The 16,142-nt window shown below is 40.4% G+C and overlaps 1 protein-coding gene across 1 annotated transcript in view; it reads left to right on the top strand.

Moving 5' to 3' along the window:
• ATXN10 (ataxin 10) overlaps positions 1-14,492 on the top strand; it is a 351,563-nt gene extending 337,071 nt beyond the window's left edge. The window contains exon 12 of the mRNA XM_069864404.1: positions 14,481-14,492. The gene's annotated coding sequence lies outside the window, so the exon portion shown is untranslated. The remainder of the gene's footprint in view (positions 1-14,480) is intronic.
• Positions 14,493-16,142: the final 1,650 nt, after the last annotated feature.

The raw sequence follows: 16,142 nt of genomic DNA, 5'->3' as shown, positions 1-16,142 counted from the left end.
CATATCTAACATGAGGCTTATGAAGAAAAGCCCTTTCACATCACTTTGTTTCCTACTCAAACCTGTTTATACAACAGTGTAAGTTCTCCAGCTTATGTTATTTGTCCAAGGAGATTCATACAATGAGGTCTGTTTTTTTTCTCCTGGCAAGACGAATGTGGTCCAATAGCAAAAAGGCTCTAAATATCAACAAGTAAACAGATGATCTGGCATTAATGTTCAATGTGTTGATTCATTTCTAAATGCATATTAATTTTGTTTAACTTTCCCATCTCTGTACTAGAATCGAAAGTAGGACATCTGTAAGCCCAGCAATTAAACAAATTAAATAAATGCTTTTTTTAAAAAAAGACTTTGCATGGCAGTAGTCCTACAGGCTCTGAAAAAGTGAGGTTTTTTTTCTCTGCTTTCCAAAGCTGAAGCTGATTCTGCCCTAAAGTGCACCATGATCCCGTGTGTCTCACATACTAGGAGTAAGAAGATGCTTCACTGATCACCGTGTTAATGCAGCAAACGCTGCTACCACAGCAAAACTAGTGAAGCATTTCTGACTTTTCATATGATCCATCAGTGTCACCACTCTTTCCACCTCCTTTTCTTTAGGAGAACACAAACACACTTTTTTTACCGTTGGAGTTGAGGGGCAAGAAAAGTTTATTAATACATGCAGAGGTAATTGTACTTTCTAGACTGGTGTAGGAGATGTTCATTTTAAGACCAGGCCTAGATTAGAAGGTTTTCCTCACATAATGATGTTAGCCTGGCTCTGAAAAAAAACATAAATCCCACCTCTCAGTGAAGCTCAGCCAGCAAAGTTCCTGGTGTGGACACAGCTGTGCTGCCAGAAGAAAGCTGCTGCCAGGTTAACCTGTGGGGTCCAGAGCCTAGTGTAACTCCAATGGCACAAAATCTCCTTCAGTTGGCCAACCTTGGACTCAGCTTGCAGAGCTCTGCTCTGTTGATGTAACACTCATGGTGACAGTAACAGTAGAGAGATCCTAATCTGATGCTGACTTACGCCAATAGTTGAGAAGTGCCTTTGTTGAGAACGAAGAGGTGATAGAAATACTGAGAACATGGCAAGCGTCGTTGGCAGAGCTGGTAGTAGATGTCCCTTTAGATTGCAAGAGCCCGCCTGAAAACTTCCCACTCCATAAACAAATTTTCTTTCCACTGGAAGTTATATTTCTTGTATGTGCCACATTTGACCGGCTTTAAGAACATCTGCTGATGTAACTAGGTTTTCTTTGCCTCAGAAACACCAAGCATTGATGCCCTTGCACTGGCAGATTTCATAAGCTAAAGAGTCTATCCAAAGAGAGTTGCTCTGTATAGGAGAAAGGAGCTGTGCCTTCAGTCAGATCCCACTGGGACTGTAATGGCCCTGGTGTTTAGCAGGTACTAAAGTATATAAGAACTCTCTTTATCTGCTTCACAGATAGAGGAAAAAGGACTGCACAAACCTATAAAACAGAAGTTAATCGGGTTCAAAGTATTTCTTCTGTCATCACATCCATCTGCCTAAGGTTATAAGAAAACCACAAAGAATTACGCCAGTGAGGAAATATTTGAAGGTCAGCTCAGGATCAGTCTGAGTAACAGGTGGTGTTTGTGTTTTTACTAAGTTTTCTGTTTCTGATACCTGTTGATGTAGGCAAGGTTGTGTTCCTGGGAGCTGGCAGCTCCGTGACCCTTTAGTGTACGTGGACTTATCTGGTTATCAAAGCATGGAGAAGAGGTCACTAGATGATGATACAAGATGTGTCAGTGGAGTGGAGAAGCTGAAGATGGATTGATTTTCCAGTAGATTGTTTTTTCCAGTATAAGAAGTAGAGGGCATCAGATTGAGTTTAAATCACCAAATACACAGAAAATATTGGTGGCTCCTGAGTGGAGTCAGTTGGAGGCTGGAGGATTATTTAGGACAAATATTTGTATAATTGCACTGGTCCTTGACTCTAGGCCTTGGTAGGGAAGCTGTTTCTCCTGTTTTTTTTTCCATAATTAGGAAATAAAAAAAATAAAATGCCCTCCTCCCCTTCCCCTGGAAGAGGCTGACAGAGAGTTCTTGTGAAGACAAGGAGGTGGAGGTGCAGATAAGGTGGGTATCAAGAATGAGAAAAAGGAAGGAATGCTGCCAGAAATTCTACAGGGTGTTCTGGAGGAATCAGAAGAGTGGCTGCAGCCTAGCACATATAGCATTCCTGTGCACCCGTTTTCCATTGTATTGGGCAGTGATGTGAGTCTGGGAAACTTGTCAGCATGCCACATCAACTGTCCCGCAAAGATCCTCCAGCCTACATTGCTCATGCATCAAGTTGCCTATAGCTTGGAGTACAAATTGGCCAACGGAGGCTCCTCACCTGCTCTGTGATGGTTAGAAGGGTAGCCACTTTGTGGTCTAGCTGCTGGAAAGGAATATAAACTTGTTTAACTGTCTCGGGGCACAGTGTGGAGGTGAGCTGGGCAGGCATTATGGGGGCTTAGAATAGCGCTGGATGAGAAGTGGCCAGGGAGGCTCATGAGGCAGAGGAGACCTTCAGGCTCTGTGCTGGGCTGCTCTTGCACAGAAAACAGACAAGACAGAAGATTGTGGGACTCAAAGCATGCCTTTTCTTGTAGGGTAAGCTGTGGGAGGTGCAGTCGCTGCTTCTGCAGTGCGCTAGGCAAGCAGCACAGGATTCACTCAGTCCCACCAAACATAGTCCACAGACTATTGCTGTTAGAGACTCACTGAGAGGAATGAAAGTGGTGGCAGAGCTCTCTTAGCAACCCAAACCACTGGGGCAGCTGTAGCTTTTGGCATGTGCTCAGGAGGGCCTTGGCCATTATTGGCCCTGTGGCATCCATCTCAGATATTACAGTGTGGGCCTCTCTCCTTCAAGAGAAGCATCCACTGGGCTGTGATTTCTATTATTTGACACGTTTTCCCCTGAGATGGTGATCTGCAGTTCCTCGTGGACATGTCCAGGGAGGTGGGTAGCAGGTCTGGACACAAAGGTCAGCCAACAGGGGAAGAAGAGAAAGTGGTCTCCCGTGGTGAGCAGCCCTGATGCCAGGTGGGCTCTCATCTGGTTGCCCCTGCAAGGACCAGGCAAAGAGCTAAATGGCTGTTTCAATGAAAGTATTAAAAATATATTTGTTTGAATATTAGGAACTAGTCATGCTAGTTATTGATACTGGTTTTGTGTATCTTTTATAACATAGATATTTAACATCAATATTTTATAGTGTAATGTTTTGACATTATTGATATTAGTGAGGCAAAGACAGCACTTTTGGCAAGCTGTTCACTAGGGAAAGTTTCCAGTTTCCTATTACAATCTTCCATTGAAGATTTAAAACAAAAGAAAAATCCAAGTATCAGATTTTTAAACGAATTTTCTTCAAAACAATATTCAAGTCATAAGATACAGCAATCAAACAGTATAGTAGTGGTTCTCTTGTTAGGAACAACCTGTTTGTTTGCTGGAGACTGATAGGTCAGCAAATATGACTGCAGTCAGATCAGCTTTTGAAAATGGGTGGAGAACATTGTATAAGATCTGCTGCTTGCCCACAATGGAGGAAATGATCTAGCATCAGCCTAGAGGCAGTGGTAGCACTCTTAGCAGCTCAGAGATAGAAGAATGAACCACAAGAGAATGGGAAACAGGTTTTTTCCAAACTAGAAAAGCCTTTGCCCCCAAGTATTTTTGACCCACATATTTCAGAACATGTCAGACAGTTGATTAGCAATCTGTTACCGAAGTGATGTATTTATCTGATGTGTGATTTCACTTAGCAGCTACAACACACACAGCAAAGTGTTGGAAAAAAAATGAACTGGAACTCTATGCAACATCTTTTATTCAAAACAGATGTATTATTTGGTATAAGTTTAATATTCTCCACACAATCCCAACTTGATCCTTAACAATCATGCACTAGAGTGTTGCTTTTAAAGAATATGAAAATGGGCTGCTAAAACGCTGCATTATTTTCAGACCTGTTGTTAAAGCTTAGAGATAAAAATGTCTTTTGAACTAAAGTTGAAGGCATCATGTTTGATACATTGGTATAATTCCTGCAATATAAATACTCATAAATTAAGTTAGTGGTATGTATGGTTTCCTGTAATCTGTTTTACAGAATCAATATTTTATTGAATTAACTTCTTTTTTTAACTTCTCAATTACTGACCCAGTGGCACAGTTGTAATGTGTGTTTGATTAGTCACTCTCCTTTATTTTTTAAAAATCAGACTTGACTATATGATATTGTAGACAGGATGTGTTTTTGGAAGTGTTGCACTTAATATTGTATGGAGAGAGAGACTGAAAACAGTACTACTGTACCCTAATGTAGAGGCTCCCATCTAAACATCCTGTAGTAATTTAGAAAATGGCTATGTAACATTATCCCCATTTTATGAACAGAAAAAACTGAAACCATGATTCTTTCATTTTTATAAGTATGTTTAAATTTAAGCACCTAGTATTATATTTACTTTTCTAAATGTGGATTTTGTTTTTAAAAATCCTTTATACATAGATATACATAGATACATATCATTTAGTTTATTACCCAAGATTTATTGCAAGTTTCTGCCAATGAGTGGCATGCCAAAAGATTGTTTATTCTCAGTAGGTAAAATTATCTCACCTATTGTATCCTGCTGGGAATGTGTTAACGGGTAAAAGCAGCAGCAGATGAAGGTGCTCCGCAGTTGATTTGGTAGCTGGGGTGGTCCATTGACAGACAATAGCTCAGCCTTCTCCTCTGGTTTTTAGGCCTTGTGACTGCATGGACAAGCCAAACTTCAAGTAGCGTGATTGTCTTGCGCTGGTCTGGTTTTAGCCTCTTTAGGTTTGCATTACAGTAGCATAAAATATGTATCATTATTATTTATTAGTAGTAGCAGTATTAAACATTTTGCTGTATTTTCTCCTCAGCAAGCAGTACTTGATCTAGTTCTGATGCAGAGGCAGTGACAATGATAGGTGGCAATTTGGGATTGTTCCCTTGGTTGACTTTCAACAAAATTATGACTGCAGAGAAGCAGATTTGTGTGCTTTCTTCCCCTCATGTTACTTGCATGTAATTATACAATTTCCACATAAATCTCTACAAGACAACTGTCCCCTGTATTTAGAAGCTACCTAGTGCAAACTGTCCTCTAAACAAAAGGGACTGGTAGTCAGAGGCAGTTCCCCCCACTTGGTAAAACCCAGTGAGAGAGATATCATTTGTCTGGTTAAGAATATAGAAAGGCAGAAATAATCACATGCATTTGGGGAACATTTTAGAAGACAGTCATCACAGCTGTCTAAAATAAAGTACAATAAAAAATGAAACCCTTACAATGAATGCTTGGAAAAAAAACAACCCAAAAATACGTAGTGTCATTGGTCCTGGTGGTCTTACACTTAATGTTTTTCTCCGTCTCCTGTGAAAGAAACCTTATACTAAAAGCAGAATTGCAGCTTTCATCACTTAACCATTCTTGATTATTTTGGTACATAAAATCTAACACCTGCAAAAAGACAGCGATGAAGATCCAAAAACTCACTGTATTTTTTTTTAATAATCTTGAAGTTTCTGATATAATTTTTCCTTCTGGAAAATTTTTGTAGGTACTTGGGACTCAAATGACTGAAACACTAATGTAATAATAAAAATAACTAATGTAATAAAACAAATTCCTATTTAATAAATATTTTTTAACTTATTTATACCAAATACATGGTACTCTTTTCAAAAACATCAGCTTTGTAGTAATGTATAACTCTTGTGCTGTATCCTTTCCAGGAGCACAAAAATCACTGGTAATCACTATCCACACCTACCTTCAGGTACTGGAAGTCTCCTTGGAGCTTTGGATTGCCACAGCAAAACCTGTTGCTACATCTTTTAAGCTGCACAGCCAATGATTTTATGATCTCCGTCTCTTCAAACAGTTCCTTGCTCCCTTTTTACTTTGTCGTGCTTGTTCTGTGTCTGTGCTTTATAGGCTACACCACATTTAAACATACTGTGATCCCACTGCAGGTTTTGGAGGTGGAGGAGGAAGCACAGGGGAAGTATTAATTGAAATCTTTCTCTTTTTTTTTTGTGGAGGCCAGAGCAACTGTATTAGTTGAGGCTAAATTTTTAATCAGTGCTTAATAATTATTTTCTGATATGGTAGAAACTGTTACACAGATAGAGTTCAAGAAGGTGGAGGATATGTGAAAACATATTTTTGTAAAGGGAAAACTGGAGTGTTTTGTAACTATGGGTTCTATATTTAAAATATCTCCACAGGTGAAATTTTCTATGTCTTTGTCCTCACACATTTTATTCCAGATAGGCAAACAGAGAATGAGCAAGAAGGCTTAAGCTGTTGCTGACTTAGATGCAGTCCCAATACTTTTGCTTGCACATCTTGGTCTGTGGGTTTATACGTGGAACATGCCACATGGAGCTCTGAGACATCACAGAAACTCATTACTAGTCCTATTTCTGGGAATTTAGTTGAAGCCATTAGATACTGACTTTATATGAGCGTGATATGAACCTGGCATTTAGCCTTATTTTGCTCCATAGGATTGTCCATCACATTGCTATTGATGTTTCCAAATAATTTAATCTCCATGAATGCTAGTGTCACTTACCAATGGAGTCTAAAATAGAATTTGCAAGCTCTGATGCTCCTGAAGGCAGCTGTGTAGTGCTGTAGCATGAAGGAGGTCTCCCACAAGGAGTTTCTGTTCAGTTTTACGTTGTTTGGGGATAGACGTTGTTAATTTGGTCTCATAAAGAGTTGAACTTCTTGAGCAGGCACATTAGAAGTTTTGTTACTTTGGCATAGGAAGTTCTGGTGTTTGTTGTTTTTTTTTAAAAAAGTCATATTTATGTTCTCACTTCAGACATAATTAAAGGCATTGGGCCTGATCCAGAGCCCTCTGAATTCACTGATATCCGTCCTCTGATTTCTATGAACTTTGGAGCATGCTCTTTTTTGTGCTCCTCCTTTTCTTTTTAATTATTAATTGCCACTTATACGACAGATTTACAGCTCCAGAGAACTCAAAGCACACAAAGAATTTGCACAGCCTATACATAGGTGACAGTGCAGTACAACACTTCAGGAAAGGGAAGGATGCTGCATCCAACAAAATCAGCCTCTAACTTCCATGCTACTTACTGACTGAAAAAGGCAATTTTACAGCCCACTGTTGACTGGCTGCAACTGACAGCTTACTGTCTGGGTTCATGCTTCTCCTGCTAAACTGCTATTAATCTAGCCTGAAATCTATAGAATAAAGGAACTGGATAGGAATGGTTGGACTTAATGATCTGGTGGGTCTTTTCCAACCTGGTTATTCTATGATTCTACAATCAATGACACTCTTATCTGTCCATATTTAAACATTTACAGGATAGATGTTGACAGATGATCTCACCATCTAAACTCCCTTTGTAGCTGATGGAAGGACAAAGACACTTCTGTTTCCTATTTTTCTATACACATTTGCAAATAAGCAGAAGTATGTACACATACATACCTATATGTATATGTATACACATATACAAAATTCGCAAAAAATCTCATGACAAAACTTAAAGAATAAATCAGATGCTTTTACCTAGGCTTGTTTTGCTTGCCTACACTTTGCCAATGCTAAGTAAAATCAATGTGCTTTAAGTGTCCAGAAGTATTAACCTATTAGAACTCCAGAAAAAATATGTACAGCAGGTATAAATTCAGGGTAGGTGACATCTTTTTTGAGTATTTCTGACTGAGATTCTTTTTACAACTAGCCATTGCATTAAGTGTGCAGGAACATCTACAGAGAACTGAGTTGAAACTTTGTTTTGGCCACACTAATAAGGTATTCAGCATTCTGCTCCTGTTCTGGGCTTTTGCATTACTGAACCGAAAGCTTTGCCGTCATTAATGCAGAAAGAGATTCTTTTTTTGTCTTGTGTCCAGTTGATCAACTCTCCCCTTGTGTTTCATCCAGCAGTCTCCCTATGAAGGAGAGATTCAATCTGAGAATCACAGACCCCGGAGAGAGCTTAGTTTCCTGAGAACAGATGCAACCACTGTTATCTTTGTACAAAACCATTTATCTTCATGTAGAATCAGTATCTTGTCCAGCCCCAAAAGCTTTTCTGACCAGGCTAAAACCAAGAGAAATCTCAGTCCTTCCTCAATGCATATGATTTTGTCCATCATTAAGGTTACAAATCCAGCAGTCCTGACACATCGGTATCACATGGAGACCTATAAAAAACCTGGAAGATAGATGTTACCCAGACTGAGCTTTCTGTCACGGAAGCAGGCACCATATTGCAAACCTGCCTGATTTGTTGCAAAAAAAGGGATGGAAAAAGTCTTTGTAGTCAGTTTCTGTTTCCTAGTTGTTCGTGAACAGATAGAACCCTCTCGTGTTTCATTAATGTAATGGCTGAGTTGCCATTGTAAGCCAAAGAGACTGGCAGATAGATTTGGAGGACTTCTTGAATGCAGACAGAAGTGTTATGTACTTAGGAAATCTGTGTTTGACTAGTAACAGCGTACTCAAAGTTGTAAACCCACAGCATTATCTACATTGGAGTGAAGTGTCATGACATTTTTTCATGTGATCCTGATAGTTTTGGTAGGGTAAGCCACCAAAGAAAATGAATAGTGAGAAGAAAACCAACCACAATGAACTGGCCCATTCCTGCAGGATGCAATGCTGCTGTAGGCACAGGTGAGTTCTGCTGCTGCGTGTGATGGTCCTCTCTTGGGCAAGGGTGGCATGAAAATCTCTGCACCCCACGATTTCTATATGCAGCTCCTGGTGGCAGACAAAATTATGACTGAAACCCAGTAATTCTCTCCTCCTTCTCATGTCTTGATACAGAGAAGATTTAATCAGTCTGTAAAATGAGGTTTCACTGGTGCAATTATTAATAAAAACTACTCATTTAATAAAAAGTTTTATATTGCAGCAAACGGGCTGATCTGTCCACAGAAAACTGACCATGTTTTCATTTAAGCCATATCCCATTACTGATGTTTTCACATTTGTGATGTTTTCACATAAAGTTTACTGACAAAATACGTCTTTCCTCTTGCATGTTTATGTGTTTCATGGTTCAGCACATCTGTGGAACTGTTTAGCTATCAACTAAACTAATGCAAACTCTGATCTCATTGTGGCTTTCTCTCACCAGCTAGGATATTACATTTCAATTATTCCTAAAGGTGGCTTTCAGCTTCAAGCTGTTCCCTGCTCTCCTACCTCCTCAGGAGGAGCTGAAAGTACTCAGGATGTTGTTGTATGACTGTGCCTCAATCAGCTGCAGGAACTGGTGAATATGTAAACACAAACGGCCCCAGAGGTGCGCACCCTGCTAAGCCCTGCATTAGACACATCCACTTGGAGTTTTATCTTATCAGGGACTCAGAGTCCCCCTTTCTGGAGCTTGCAGGTCACTGTGTGGGGATAGTTGGCTAAATCTCATTGATCCTTAATGGGAATTAGGTGTCTCTTGTGCCTCTGAAAAACCATCCCATTCTGACTGGACAAAGTCACTTTTCTCTATCTTTGAAGCCAGTTGTCTCATTATATTATTTCACACTTTCACACCGGGAATGTCAGTGAGGGTAGCATGTTCATATATGAGGGAGGGATTTAGCTCTCTGAATGGACCTGAGTGTGATCAGTTTTGTGATACTGTTCAGATAAGGAAAGAAATGCTCCATGATTAATCATGGTTGTGATAAAACAGTATCACAGCTGTACAAGCTGCCTTTGAAAATTATTTGCAAAGTCGCTTTCAACTTCATAAATGCCAACAGGAGAAGTGGTTTGGTTGTATTAGCATGAGTCTCCAAAGAAAAGGTTAGATATTATGAAACCTATTCTTAGTTTTAAAATTTTTTACAGGTGAGAGGCATGCATTGATCAGGACAGAGTCACATCTGAACTGGTTGAACTGGACAAAAATCTTTCAGTGTCTCGGTGTATAACAGCTGATTAAATGTGCTCAGGTGCATCATGGGCTCTAGGGCCAGTTGGCCTGGCACAGCCCACAGTTTCATTAGTAAACTCATGGTCCCTAAAACGACATGTTTGTGTGCAAATTGCCTACTGGGAGCAGTCCCTGGGCTGTTTCAGCTGCCAAATTGTGGCCAGGAACTATTTGTAAGAGTTTTATTTGGCCCAGGACAAGCAGTGCCACTGAACGTGCTAACAGCACAGTCAATCCTGTCCCAAGGCACACGAACAGCTCAGGCACTCAATTTATTAGTCTGCATGTAGCTACCGATTTCCACGGTTCCTTGATTCTTAAGCATGCTGAGGCCAGGATCTTATTTATAGGCTTTAGTCATTACTTCACTGCTGGTGGCCCTCTCTAGAGCCCTGATGTATATTTTTACTCATAAATCATTACATGTTTTAAATTCTGTGATGGTAAAAGTATAGCTTTGTGAGAAGGTATGAAGTTTTTGATACTAAACATGTGGAATTGCCTTTGTTTTTGAAAAGAGCAGAAAAGAGTCAAACAGGTAAATCATAGTTGGCTTCCATGACAAAATCACTGGGTTTGTGGAGAATGGGAGAGCAATGGATATTAATTTAGCAAGGCCTTTCAACATTGTCCTCCATATTGTCGCGGTACCCAAGTTAGGACTTTAAGGTCTGTATGGGTGGACAAATAGATGCATGAAAATTATTTGGAGGATAGTGATTCATAGGTCATACACTAACAGGAGGTGAATAACAAGAGGAGCACCACAGGGGTCTCTCCTAGGACCAATCCTGTTCAGCAGTGACCCGGAGGAGGTGATGGAATGCATATTTGTGAAGCTTGCAGATGACACCAATCGGAGGGAGCAACTGATACATCTGAGAGCAGGTCTGCCATTCAGAGGGACCTAGACAGGCTAGAGGAATGGGTCAACAGGAAGCCTACAAAATTCTACAGGAATAAATTCAGTACTTTGTGCTTGGAAGGGAAGAATCTCTCTGCAGTGTTACAGGCTAGGGGCAGCACTGCAGGAACAGTCCTGGGGGTCTTGGCAGACAGCAAGCCGAACATGAGCCATCCCTGTGCCCTGGCAGTGATGGCATGCTTGGCTGTATTAACCAGACAACAGTCAATAGGTTAAGGAAAGCTACCATCCTCCCTCACCTAGCATTTCTTAGACTGCACTTATAATGCTGTTTTACCCACCCTTTCTGATACAAGAAAGGCGTCATTAAAGAGAAGCAAGATCAGCGGAAGACCACCAGGATGGTTTGGAGCTGGAGTACTTGTCCAGTGAAGAGAGGCTGAGTGAACTAATCTTGTTCAGTTTGGACAAGAAATGGCTCCAGGGGGAACTGAGAGCCTTCCACTACCCCCAAGGAAGTTATCAAGAAGACGGAGCTAGACTGTTCACAGTGGTGCATGGTATGTCCCTTCTGTGAACCAGGGTCAGAACCTCTGTGATTTACTGAGTCTCCTCCTGAAAGGCAATTGCATGCTCAGCTCGTGACAATATCAGTAAGGTGACAGCTTTTTTACAGCATCATCCCTACACGATGGCTGTAAATGCATAAGAAATATGTGCAGATTTCAACTGTTAAAAACCACAAGCATAATAAATGTCTTAATTTAATGTCAGCGAGTTAAAGCTGAGAAGGTAAAACAGAACATCAGGTGTTCTTTTGCTTTTTTTTCCCAAAGCCCAACTAACTTCACAGACAGAGAATGTCAGAGAAACTGTTTGTGAATAACCTACCCCAACAACAGGATTTGTGGCTTGTGTATCAGTGTGGCAACACTACTGCAGCTACTCTTTCAACAGTTTGGCTTAAATGTGTGCACTTCACCCAGGAAATAAAATATATACTTTGAGTAGTGCAGTAATTCAACATGCAAAATTTCCTAATTATATACTTTCACAAATCATTATATTTTCTTAACCTTCATGCATAATTGTTGTTCTTACTCTCCTTTCCACCTTACAATGTCTCAACATAGATTATTTTTCAGAAAGCTAAGAATCATGCTAAGTTTCCAGGAAAAAAGAAAATGAAAAATATTTCTATACCCTATTCATACAGTGGCAATGTCTCATGCCGTATTACATGACACTACTGATCTAATGTAACTTTGCATTTTACAGGAACGTGAAGAATCAGCTCAAAAACTGTCATAAGATGTGAAAGCACTGATGACAGACCTAGGAAGCAGTGTAGTGCAATAACATGCAATTTAGATGAGTCCATTTGTGTTACTTGCAGTCAGCGGAAGACAACATTTTCATATGTCCTTCCAGATAAAACATCCATATTAATTATGAATATAGGACTGAAACCATTAATTATTTGGCCCCTTTGTCAAGAACAGCAAGGGTAGTAGGACCAGATTCTTCCCCTTACCTGAAAGGAAACTTTACTTTTGAACTTAGCTGCAGCTTCTGGGCTACTTAGTGTAATTAGGGTATTGCAATCAGGCTGGTACCTTCTGAAAATAATTGCCATTATTCCCATTTTGAGACTGTAGTAGTAATGAAAGGCAGCAACGATCTTCTTGAGTGGCCACCTAGTTATTACGTAGCCTAAGTTTAGAAGATAAACGCTGGTGGCGAGTTTCAACCACAAACAGCACAGGCTGAATTTGAAAGATGACCCGAAGATATCCATCTCATAAGCCATCTGGCTCTCTTTTCTTTCCTACCTATTTAATCACAGTTTTGTACAGACTATTCAATCGGGGGTGGGGGGAGTGTGTGTGGGGGGTGTCCCATTAATATGGACAAACTTGCCTCCTTTTCCCAACTTCCGAGCCCCCAGGCTCCTGTAGGGATGTGGTCTGACCCAGCTGTGCCCTGGAGGTGGTGGGTCTGAGAGGGATGAATGCTGCAGCCTTTGATCACAGATCTCCTCTCCTATAAAACTCATTTGTGACAGGTTGCTGATGGTTCTTGCTACTGTTTATTCTCTGGTTTTGGTGCAGACGTGTTCAAGTATAAATTCATAGGCCACTTGGGCCTAATCTGTCATTTGATTTTCTTGCTTTTTGGGGGTATTGGGGAAATTTAAATCCACTTACTTAAACCATACTATGGAAGGATGCAATATAAAGGCAAGCTGACTAATGTGATAGCTGACTGGTCACATCTTGCTAGTTAAAAAAAAAAAAGTATCAGTATTTGATGACGTCTCTCTTGTGACCCTAACCACTTTATTCCTATTAGCCACCATATTTCTTGTATTTATTAGCTTACCTCCAGGGGAAAAAAAAAAGATTTATCTTCATTGCTATCAATCTAACTTAATCACAGGAAAGGTAGTGTGCTAAATTAAGCATACATGTGGGATTTCTATATCAAAAAAACTGAAATACTCATAATCCTTCTCCACTTCACATAAGGTTGCCCTTTCAAAAACAGATGTAAATCATATAGCCATTTGATCCTAGTTTCCTTTTGAAATGCCTATCTGTATAATTATACCAAGTCACATAGCTTTAATTCTTCCCTAGTGGAAGTCAGTAGCAAAACTTCCATTGCTTTTATCAGAGAAGGAACAGCTAGTACCAGTGCTAGTTAAAGTATGTAGACACCTTTTAGATAGTCTAGTAATAGCTGGGATATGCCCCCATTCTCCATCTGAAATTCTCACTTCTTTAATCTGATCTTTTATGAAAGATGTTTTCCTGCAGCTGACGTCCAGTTTATGTCGGTTGCGATATGCCAAATCTTGATTGCATTGAGTAACCTTGCCTGTCATGAGAAGGCAATGAGAAATGCTGGTGTCTGGATTTTCAGTCCTTCCTCTCACTATTAAATTAAATATCTTTCTAATAAAAGAAGGCCTGACCCAAAGCTGCTGAAATCAGTGGAAAAGCATCCACTGAAATGAGTTTTAAATAAGGCCTACCATTTTGAAGGCAAGTAACTCACATACAGCCATTCCTTCATGATAGATATTTGTAGCTGGAGCTAATAAGAGTCTTTAATGCTCTTTCTGATAAATCTCTTGTAATATATTTAATACACCCAGTGTTAACTTATAACTCAAGCATTAAACATGTTTGTCTCTACTGGGAGTTATCAACTGTAAAGATATTAAAATGCTCTGACTTCTTAATCCCTGCAAAGTAAGATCATTCATCAGTGGGATCAAAAGCTGGAGAGAGTTATTTCCCTTTTTAGCCACTTTTGATTGAAAGAAGTTTGTATTGGACTTTGTGAATGGTTAGCAGGTTCTGATAGATACTGTTATTCTGTTTCTTTGCTTCTGCTTCTGTTTTTTGGGTTTTTTTTTCACAGAATCACAGAATCACCAGGGTGGAAAAGACCTCTTGGATCATCAAGTCTAACCATTCCTACAAGTCTAACCATTCCTATAAGCCAATAAACCATATCCCTGAGCACCTCGTCTACCTATCTTTTAAATACTTCCAAGGATGGAGACCCTACCACCTCCCTGGGCAGCCTGTTCCAGTGCCCAATGACCCTTTCTGTGAAAATATTTTTCTGACATCCAGCCTGAACCTCCCCTAGCGGAGCTTGAGGCCATTGCCCCTTGTCCTGTCCCCTGTTACTTGGAAGAAGAGGCCAGCTCCCTCCTCTCTACAACACCCTTTCAGGTAGTTGTAGAGAGCAATAAGGTCTCCCCTCAGCTTCCTCTTCTCCAGGCTAAACAACTCCAGCTCCCTCAGCCGCGCCTTGTAAGACTTGTTCTCTAGCCCCTTCACCAGCTTTGTTGCTATTGTATTGTTCACAAAAATTGCATATCAACGGAGAGAAGCTTCGTACATATGCTAGTCATCAACATATTATATAACGTTAATTTTGCTTATGAGTAAATTTCTGGATGAAGTTTTACATTTTGCAGGGTCGCTTCCTGTCTTCCTCTTGCATATCTGTTTCTGACACACGTGAAATCCCGTCGATGACTGAGGGTGCAGGCCTCAACACTTGCAGCTATGCATTCCTCGGTATCCTCCATACACAGAGAAGAGGAGGTGAATACGTCACTAGAATCTCTTCATTGCCCTCCTTGTTCCACCCTGTAACCTGTCATGTTTGGTAAAACTCGCGACAGCTGCAAAATCAGAATCAGTTCTCTGTCCAGAACTCGCTGAAGTTTTGAACTGATGGAGGGGTTTAATTTGGTCCCTCTCCCAAGCAGAAACACATTTTTGAAAGCTGAAGTTAAAGTCTCTTTCTGAAAGCTGCATTAGTATCAGCAGAGACTCTTTATCGTCGCTGTGGGTTACAGCACTTTAAATCAGCTATTTAATGATGGAATTTTCCTCCCCTTCCTCAGAGGCTGTGAACTGTTCAATCTAAGTCAAGCAGAGAACTGGCAATACTTGCAGTCCCCTTTGGCAGGCGAACAGCAAATGATTCTCGGCTGGGATTCTGTCCCAAAAATCCTATCCTTATTGGAAACCTTAGCTTAAACAAGGAGCACCACATCTGTGATCTATATGTTTCTTTTGCAGGCCTCCTAAAATAATGATAGATAAATATAGAAACCTACTGGAGCTGGAATGTGGGGACAGAACTTTTATTTGTGTGTGGGGAGAACAGCCAGATAGTAATTTCACAGGGTTTGAGATAAATCCCAGCCCTGCTTCCAACCTTCTGTGCAAACCTATGTGGCATTTACACCTAGCTGGCTTTTCTAAGTTACCTTGGGAGGGTTGCCAGCATGAGGAAGTCATGATACTAATAGTGGGATGAGGAAAGACACGTCTGTGTCATAAAGTGCTGCCTGTTTCAGTGCATTACCACATCCCTCTCTTGAGGAGCTCACAGTTCTAAAGCTAGGAGTTTAGGAACTGCAGGTTAGTTTTCTGGAGACCAGAGTCTTGTTTCTGCCACATTCTTTGTTTGTGATTGTAGGAAAGTTGCTTCTCCATTTGGGACCTGTTTCTCTCTCCTCCTTTCACTGGCTAGTTAGGTGATGCAGGGATTCATATACAACATCCTGCAAGAGGTCTCCACCTCAATGGTCCCATAAAATCTCTAATGTTAACTTGCAGAAAATTACCTGCTTGGGCAAGTCTCATGACTGCTACTCATGATGATACATGTGCTCAGGCAGTGCTGTTGGATGCAGCATTGATTAGCGATAGAGAATAAAAGCAGATGAGAAGAATACTCAATTGAAAAGCAA

This window comes from Phaenicophaeus curvirostris, chromosome 1, assembly GCF_032191515.1.
Source record: "Phaenicophaeus curvirostris isolate KB17595 chromosome 1, BPBGC_Pcur_1.0, whole genome shotgun sequence".
Lineage (NCBI taxonomy): Eukaryota > Metazoa > Chordata > Aves > Cuculiformes > Cuculidae > Phaenicophaeus > Phaenicophaeus curvirostris.
The sequence above is the reverse complement of the archived record's forward strand: the minus strand, read 5'-3'. Positions and strand labels throughout refer to the sequence as shown.